This window comes from Myotis lucifugus, unplaced genomic scaffold, assembly GCF_000147115.1.
Source record: "Myotis lucifugus unplaced genomic scaffold, Myoluc2.0 scaffold_414, whole genome shotgun sequence".
Classification (NCBI taxonomy): Eukaryota; Metazoa; Chordata; class Mammalia; order Chiroptera; family Vespertilionidae; genus Myotis; species Myotis lucifugus.
Window position 1 is genome coordinate 141,840 of NW_005871462.1, and position 7,254 is coordinate 149,093.

A 7,254-nucleotide genomic window follows, 5' to 3' on the forward strand; every position below is an offset into this window, starting at 1 on the left:
TGCACAGGAGCTGCAGCCTGGCCTCAGCTGGGAAAGGACAAGGTGGAAGCCACAGGCTGCCAGTGTCCAGGGCCTCACAGCCTCTCAGGATGCAGAAGCCCCTCTCCCATCCCTTCAGGTCCTAGTGGCCTCCATTTCCAGCTAAGCATTAAAGACAGTCCTTTCTCCCCAGAGGAGCAAGGGAACAGATATTCAAGCACCCAGCACACAGGAGATACCCTTTCTATAAGCCACCAGATGAGTTTAGCTGTGAAGTCTTGACCTCCTGCCCAAGGAGGCAACCGGAGTAAACAGTGTGGGGGTCTGGGAAGCCCAGGGCCACACATGGGGGATCTTGGACCTTATCTCTGTAGGGGAGAGAGCTTGGTACTTCCCCCCAACCCCAAGCTGGATCCCTACCTTTACCTGTGGCTGGTGAGCTTTCTCTGGGCAGCAAGGCCTAAGCTGGCCCCCATAATGACCAACAGGCCTGCAAAGTCCCCTTAGGATCTAAGAACAAACTCCCATAACCCTCCCAGGCTGCCTTCCTGCTTGTACCCCTCCCCTCAGCATCCCATTAGGCAGCCCAAATGCACTCACATCATCACACTGCCCTACTGAAATACACCTGGCAATTTCCTGCCTCCTGGCCTTTGCCCACCCAGTGCTCCCCACCAGGCGTGCCCTCCCCTTTACCACTAAGTGTGCCTACAGAAATCCTGCCAACACAACATCACTCCGCTATTTAGGCAAATTACCCCCTCTCAGTCCCCTTGAGATGGCAAAGCTCCTGCTCAGCCCTGTACCCCAAGGGCCTGAGCACTGGCCTGCCTCATCCACCAGCCTGGAGCTCTTAGAAGTCCAGAGCTGTCACTTGCTCATTTCCCCCCTGAGAGCTGGGCACAGGTGCTAGGAGCAGAGGTGTCAATTAAAAGAAATAAACCCATAGGGAATGAATGTGTGAGTGAGCCAGTGAATGAAAGAATGCCCAGCTATCTCCATACTCATCTTAGCAGATCTTCAATTCATAAAGCAGCAGTTTTGTGAACTAGCTCAAGTCAGTGCAGAAAACATAGCCCACACCTGGCAGGCTGTGATGTAAGCCTGTGCCAAAAAACACAAGTCCTCCTGGCTGCCCCTGTGGGGACTTGGGAAGCCCCAGGCACCAGTCACCTCTGCCCCTCTCCTCTGGGAATCTGTCAGGCTCCTCCACTGGCCCAGCCCAGTCCCACTTACCTGGACCGCAGGTGAGGAGAAGACTCACAACCAGAGCTATCAGGTGCCCAAGCCAGTGGGGCTGGGGGTGTGTAGGGCCCTCCCAGCCCATGTCCTGCTGGCCCACCCTGGCTGTGCTCCTCACCCCTGAACAAGTCCCTGAGACTGAACCCTGCCCAGCCCGGGCCCCAGCTCCTGGGAGGGCGGTGAGGACACGCCTTGCTGAGCTGCCCAGGAGGGGCAGGGCTGCCCTGGGGGGAAGCAGTGGTGCCACTGCTGCTGGCAAAGGTCAGCCGGAATTATTCAGGGCCCACAGTGACTAACACCTGCAGGCGGATGCCCTCTGTGATAGAGGCCACAAGGGAAACCCCTCACCCACCAGACAAAGCCTGTCTCCTGAGAGACCCCTGTGGATCCATCGGCTTAGGGAAGGACAGGGACCTGGGCATCCACCTGTCCCATTCTTGGAAGCCCCCGAGTTCCACCTCTGACACCTTCCTGCTCAGGGGCTGGCACCACCAGACTGGAGCCGGTGAACCCTCCCTGGGGGAGGCACGACTGGCTCTGACGGTGTCGCAATGTGTGGGAGTGAAGAGAAGAATGCATTCCCATGTGGGAACTCCCTAGCTGCCATGGGAACGGAGGGCCAGGTCTGTGGTACCTTTTGAGAACCCCCTGCCTCACACAGCCAACACGAGCTCTGCAGCCCCTCATTCCCCAGCCGAGCCCTTCAGCTGCCCTTGCCAGGGGCTGAGCAGAGCCTGAGGGGCTGCTGTGGGGTGCCAGGAGGGAATTTGGGATTCTGCATCCTCCTCGGTAATTCCACAGCCCCACAATGTTTCTTATCCTCCTGGACCTGGGCTGTTACGACAGCTACCTCTGAAACAGCCTCTCCTTTGCCATCTGTCCAGCACAAGTTGCCAGGGCGCTTCTCCTTAGTTATTGTGCACTCAGTGCCCCCCACTCTCCTCCCTCATCCAGGCACTCAGGAGACCCCCACCAGCCCCTCCCTCCTACCTCACCCTTCAAGCTTCTAACCGCGCAATAGACAGAAGAGTTTATCTTCTCATAGAAGGGACGGCATACACAGGAGCCCAGTGCTCAGGTGGAGGCAGTGGACACCCCTTGGGGCTGCATTCCTTTCCTGGATTTTGTACCCAGAGCCAAACTCCATGGACCCATGGCCAGGACAAACTTATCAGAAACCTCAGGTTCTTCCACGTCCTATGCAACCTACTCTCTCCTCTGCTTCCCCTGATCCCATGCATTCACTCTCAGAGAGCATAGCCTGAGCCCCGGCTCCACTCTGGGCATGCAGCCTGTCCAAGATGGACAAAGGAACAAGTACAGGGGATCAAGCAGGGGTGGGAGATACTGGACCCTGACTGGGAAGGGCAGAAAATCAGGGAATGCTTCCTGGAGGAGGTGCCACATACACCAAGGCCTGAAGGATAAGCTAGAGTCAGCTGGTTGTAATGAGGAGAAGGGGGCTGCCATTCGCATGGAGTGGATAGAGGATAGTGAATACCCTACAGTGCATAGGAAAGTGCCCCCCCACAACAAGAAATTATCTGGCTCCAAATGCCAATGGTTCACTGATAAGAAATCCTGATCTAAAGCTGTGCTGTTGTCCACTGGAAATTTCTGTGATAATGTTCATGTTCTATACCTGCACCATCCAATGAGGCCACTGAGCCCTTGAAATGTGACCCATGTGACTGAGGAGATGAATTTTTAATTTTGTTTAATCTTATTTGAAAAAACAATAATATGCACCCCATGTCATTACAGCATTATTGCCCAAGATATAGAAACAATCTAAGTGTCCATCCATGGATGGATAAAGAAAATAATGGAATATAATTCAGCCATAAAAAGAAAGGGAATTGCCCTGGCCAGGTGGTCCAGTTGGTTGGAGCATCGTCCTGTAGACCTGGTTCAATTCCTGGACAGGGCACATACCTAGGTTGAGGGTTCAATCTCTGGTTGGGGCACATATTGGGGGGGGGCAACGGATCAATGTTTCTCTCTCACATCAATGTTTATCTATCTATGTATCTATCTTACTCTTTCTAAACATATCCTCTGGTGAGGATTTTTAAAAAAAATTTTCTTTATTGATTAAAGTATTACATATGTGTCCTTATACCCCCATTGTCCCCCCCCACACACACACACTCATGCCCTAACCCCCCCTGGTGTCTGTGTCCATTGGTTAGGCTTATATGCATGCATACAAGTCTTTGGTTGATCTCTCCCCCTTACCCCCACCCTCCCCTACTTTCCCTCTGAGGTTTGATGGTCTGATCGATGCTTCTCTGTCTCTGGATTGTTTTTGTTCATCAGTTTATGTTGTTCATTATATTCCACAAATGAGTGAGTGAGGATTTAAAAAAAAAAGAAAAAGGAAGGAAATCTTGCTATTTGTGACATCCTGGATGGGCCTTGAGGGCATTATGCTAAGTGAAATAGGTCAGACAGAGAAAGACAAACACTGTATGATCTCACTTACATGTGAAAACTAAACAAACATAAAATACACTCCAAGCTCATAAATACAGAGAACAGATTGGTGGTTGCCAGAGGCGTGGGGGTGGGAGTGGAAGAAATGAGTGAAGGAGTCAAAGGGTACAAACTTGCAGTTACAAAGTCAGTAAGTGGACTTAATGTACAGCATAGTGAAAAAACCACGGATCCTTAGTTCATTCATTAGCAGCCTTATGAGTAGGCTGAGAGCAGCGTGGACATGTGAATGTACTGTTTTGACTGGAATTTTATGAAATCTAAATAGAGATCAAGTAGTTCCAATTAAAAGTCTAGGGTCCAAATAGAAATTCACTATCAAGTTTAGAAGGCACACTGCATTTAGAAGATATGAGCAGAGGAGTGTAAACCATCTCCTTAGTAATTTTGACACCGGTTACTTATTGAAATGATAAAATATTTGTATATTCTTGGTTAAATAAAACATATGATTACAATTAACTGCACCCATATCTTTTCACTCTGGAAAATTTACAATTATGTATGTAATTTGGGTTATTTCTATTGTATAACTCTGGTCTGGATTCTTCTGGAATCTGAGTGCTCCCTACTATAAACAATCTTAATTATTTAAGATAATATTATTATGTTATCATGATTTACTTATTTAATATTTTCCCCCTTTTTTTAGAGAGAGAGTAGAAGGAAGAGTGGGATGGGGGAGAGAGAAAAAAAAAGAGAGAGAGAGAAACATTGATGTGAGAGAGTCACATTGACTGGCTGCCTCCCGCACATGCTCAGACCAGGGCTAAGGATGGAACCTGCAACCCAGGTAGGTGCCCTTGATGGGAATCAAACCTGTGATCCTTTGGTGCTCGGGCTGCCACTCTAACCACTGAGCACACAGGCCAGGACTACTTAATTAATAATTTCTACAAATATCCCCACCTCTGTGCTGTCTCTCCCAGCTTGGCAATGACAGGGTGGGGTGAGATCCATATTTCTTTCTTGGCCCCTGATGGTGTTAACCTACATTAGCAGGATCACTGGGGAATTGGAGAGATGGGGGCAGGTCTCTGGGTGCTACCCTCTGGGAGGTTGGCCTGCACTTCTGTGAATGCATGGAGAGAATGGCTGTCCTAATGAAGGAGTAAAGAAACTCAGGCTCCTGCTGTACCCAGGCTGACCAGGGCCTAAACCAGCCTTCCCTATCAGATGGCACTGATGGGGGCAAAAGGGAAAGATCAGGGCTGGGCCGGGCCAGCTGAGCAAGACAAGAGGGCTGAGGACACTGCCGAGGGATGGTCAGAAAGAGGAGTGGAAACCCACTGAACCAGCAGGAGAAGTGGGTTTCGGGACAAGGCAGAGGCCCCATGTAAACATCCTACAAAGGCAGAGGAAACTCAAGAGAAGCTGTCAGTGATCCTTGAGAAGGGAGCTTCTGTGCAGAACAGACAAGGCCAGTTTGTGAGGATCAAAAGTCCAGAGAGAATGAGACCAGTGCTGGAGGTAGCCTGGGGTCAAATCCCCACAGCCGGCTGTGCAGCAGTCAACAACCACCATGATATTGTTCACTGATCACCTGCTGTGTGCTGGGCAGCAGGGCCAAGGGAGCTGACATTAAGCCACAGCATAAACATGAGGCATTTATTCAATGTTTTTTTCTGAGCTACACCCTTTGCAGACTTCATGATTCATTTAGTTCTCGGTGTACTTTCATTCATCAACCCATTTCATAGAAAAAGAAATGAGACACAAAGTTACATAACTCACACAAGACCACACAGAGAGGAATTGTGTATTTCCATTTATAACAAGTTCAAGAACAGGTGAGACTAATGGATGGGAAGTCAGAATAGTGTCCTGGGGATGGAGACATTGTTTGGAAAGAGGCATGAGAGAAACTGCTAGAGTAGTGATTTTCAATGAGGGGGGCAATTATGGCCCCCCAGGGGACATTTGGCATTTTTGGCTGTCAAACATGACAAGCACTCTCAAAGACATACCAATGGGCAGCAAGTGCATCAAAAGATGCTCAACACCACTAATCATTAAGGAAATGCAAATTTAAAACATAATGAGATACCACTTCACACCTGTAAGATGGCTATTATAAAAAAGACTAGAGGCCCGGTGCACAAAAATTTGTGCACTCGGCGGGGAGGGGGGGTTCCTCAGCCCGGCCTGTGCCCTCTCGCAGTCTGGGATCCCTCAGGAGATAATGACCTGCTGGCTTAGGCCTGCTCCCAGGTGGCAGAGGGCAGGCCCAATCCCTAGGTGCTACCCCTGGTTGGGCTCAGAGCAGGGCCGATTGGGGAGTTGGGGCACTGCCCCCTGTCATGCACAGAGCAGGGCGGATCTGGAGGTTGCGATGCCACCCCTAGTCATGCTCAGGGTACAGCCGATTGGGGGGTTGGGGCACTGCCCCGTCACACTCAAGGCAGGGTTGATAGGGAAGTTGCGGCGCCACCCCGTCACGTACAGAGCAGGGCCGATCAGGGGGTTGGGGCGTTGCCCCCTGTCATGCACAGAGTAGGGCCCATCAGGGGGTTGAGGAGCTCCCCCCTGTCACTCACAGATTAGGGCCGATAGGGGAGTTGGGGCACCGCCCCCTGTCACACACAGAGCAGGGCCGATCAGGGGGTTGGGGCGCCGCCACTGTCACACTCAGGGCAGGGCTGATGGGGAGGTTATGGCTCTACCCTGTCACACACAGAGCAGGGCCCGTGGGGGGGGGATGTGTTGGGGCGCTGCACCCTGTCACACACAGAGCCGCAGGGCGATCAGGGGGTTGGTGAGCTCCCCCTATCAGGCACAGAGCAGGGTGGATAAGGAGGTTGTGGCCCCGCCCCCTGTCACACACAGAGCCGCAGGGCGATCAGGGGGTTTGGGCGCTGCCCCCTGTCACACTGATCCCGGTGCCGGGAGGCATATTACCCTTTTACTATATAGAATAGAGGCCTGGTGCACGGGTGGGGGCTGGCTGGTTTGCCCTGAAGGGTGTCCTGGATCAGGGTGGGGGTCCCCACTGGGGTGCCTGGCCAGTCTGGCTGAGGGGCTGAGGGCTGTTTTCAGGCTGGCTGGTGACTGAAGCTCCCAACCGCTCCTTTTTTTCTTCTTTTTTTTTTTTTTTTTATTCTGGGCCAGCTTTAGCTCTGAGGCCTCAGCTGCTGAAAGCAAATTTCTGGCCTTTGTTTACCTTCTGTATTTGATACAATGTTTCGGTCCGGCTGGCTGAAGCCCGGCTGAATAAAGCAGGTTTCTGGGGTTTTGTTTAGCTTCTATATTCCAACATAGTTGCTTAGAGTTGCAGCTGAGAGGCCGGCAAGTCAGGCGGGGAACGTTGGAGTCCGCAGTCACTGGAGCAAGCAAGCCTCCCTGTTCGCTTCAAGCTGCCTGGCTGCCGGCCGCCATCTTGGCTGGGAGTAAATTTTGCATTTTCTCCCCTTCATTAGCCAATGGGAAGGGTAGCGGAATGTACGGGCTAATTTACCCATGGTTTTCTCTTTTTATAAGATACGCCCTAGAGATAACCAAGTGTCCAGAAGAGGAATGCTGGGAAAAAGGGAACCCCTT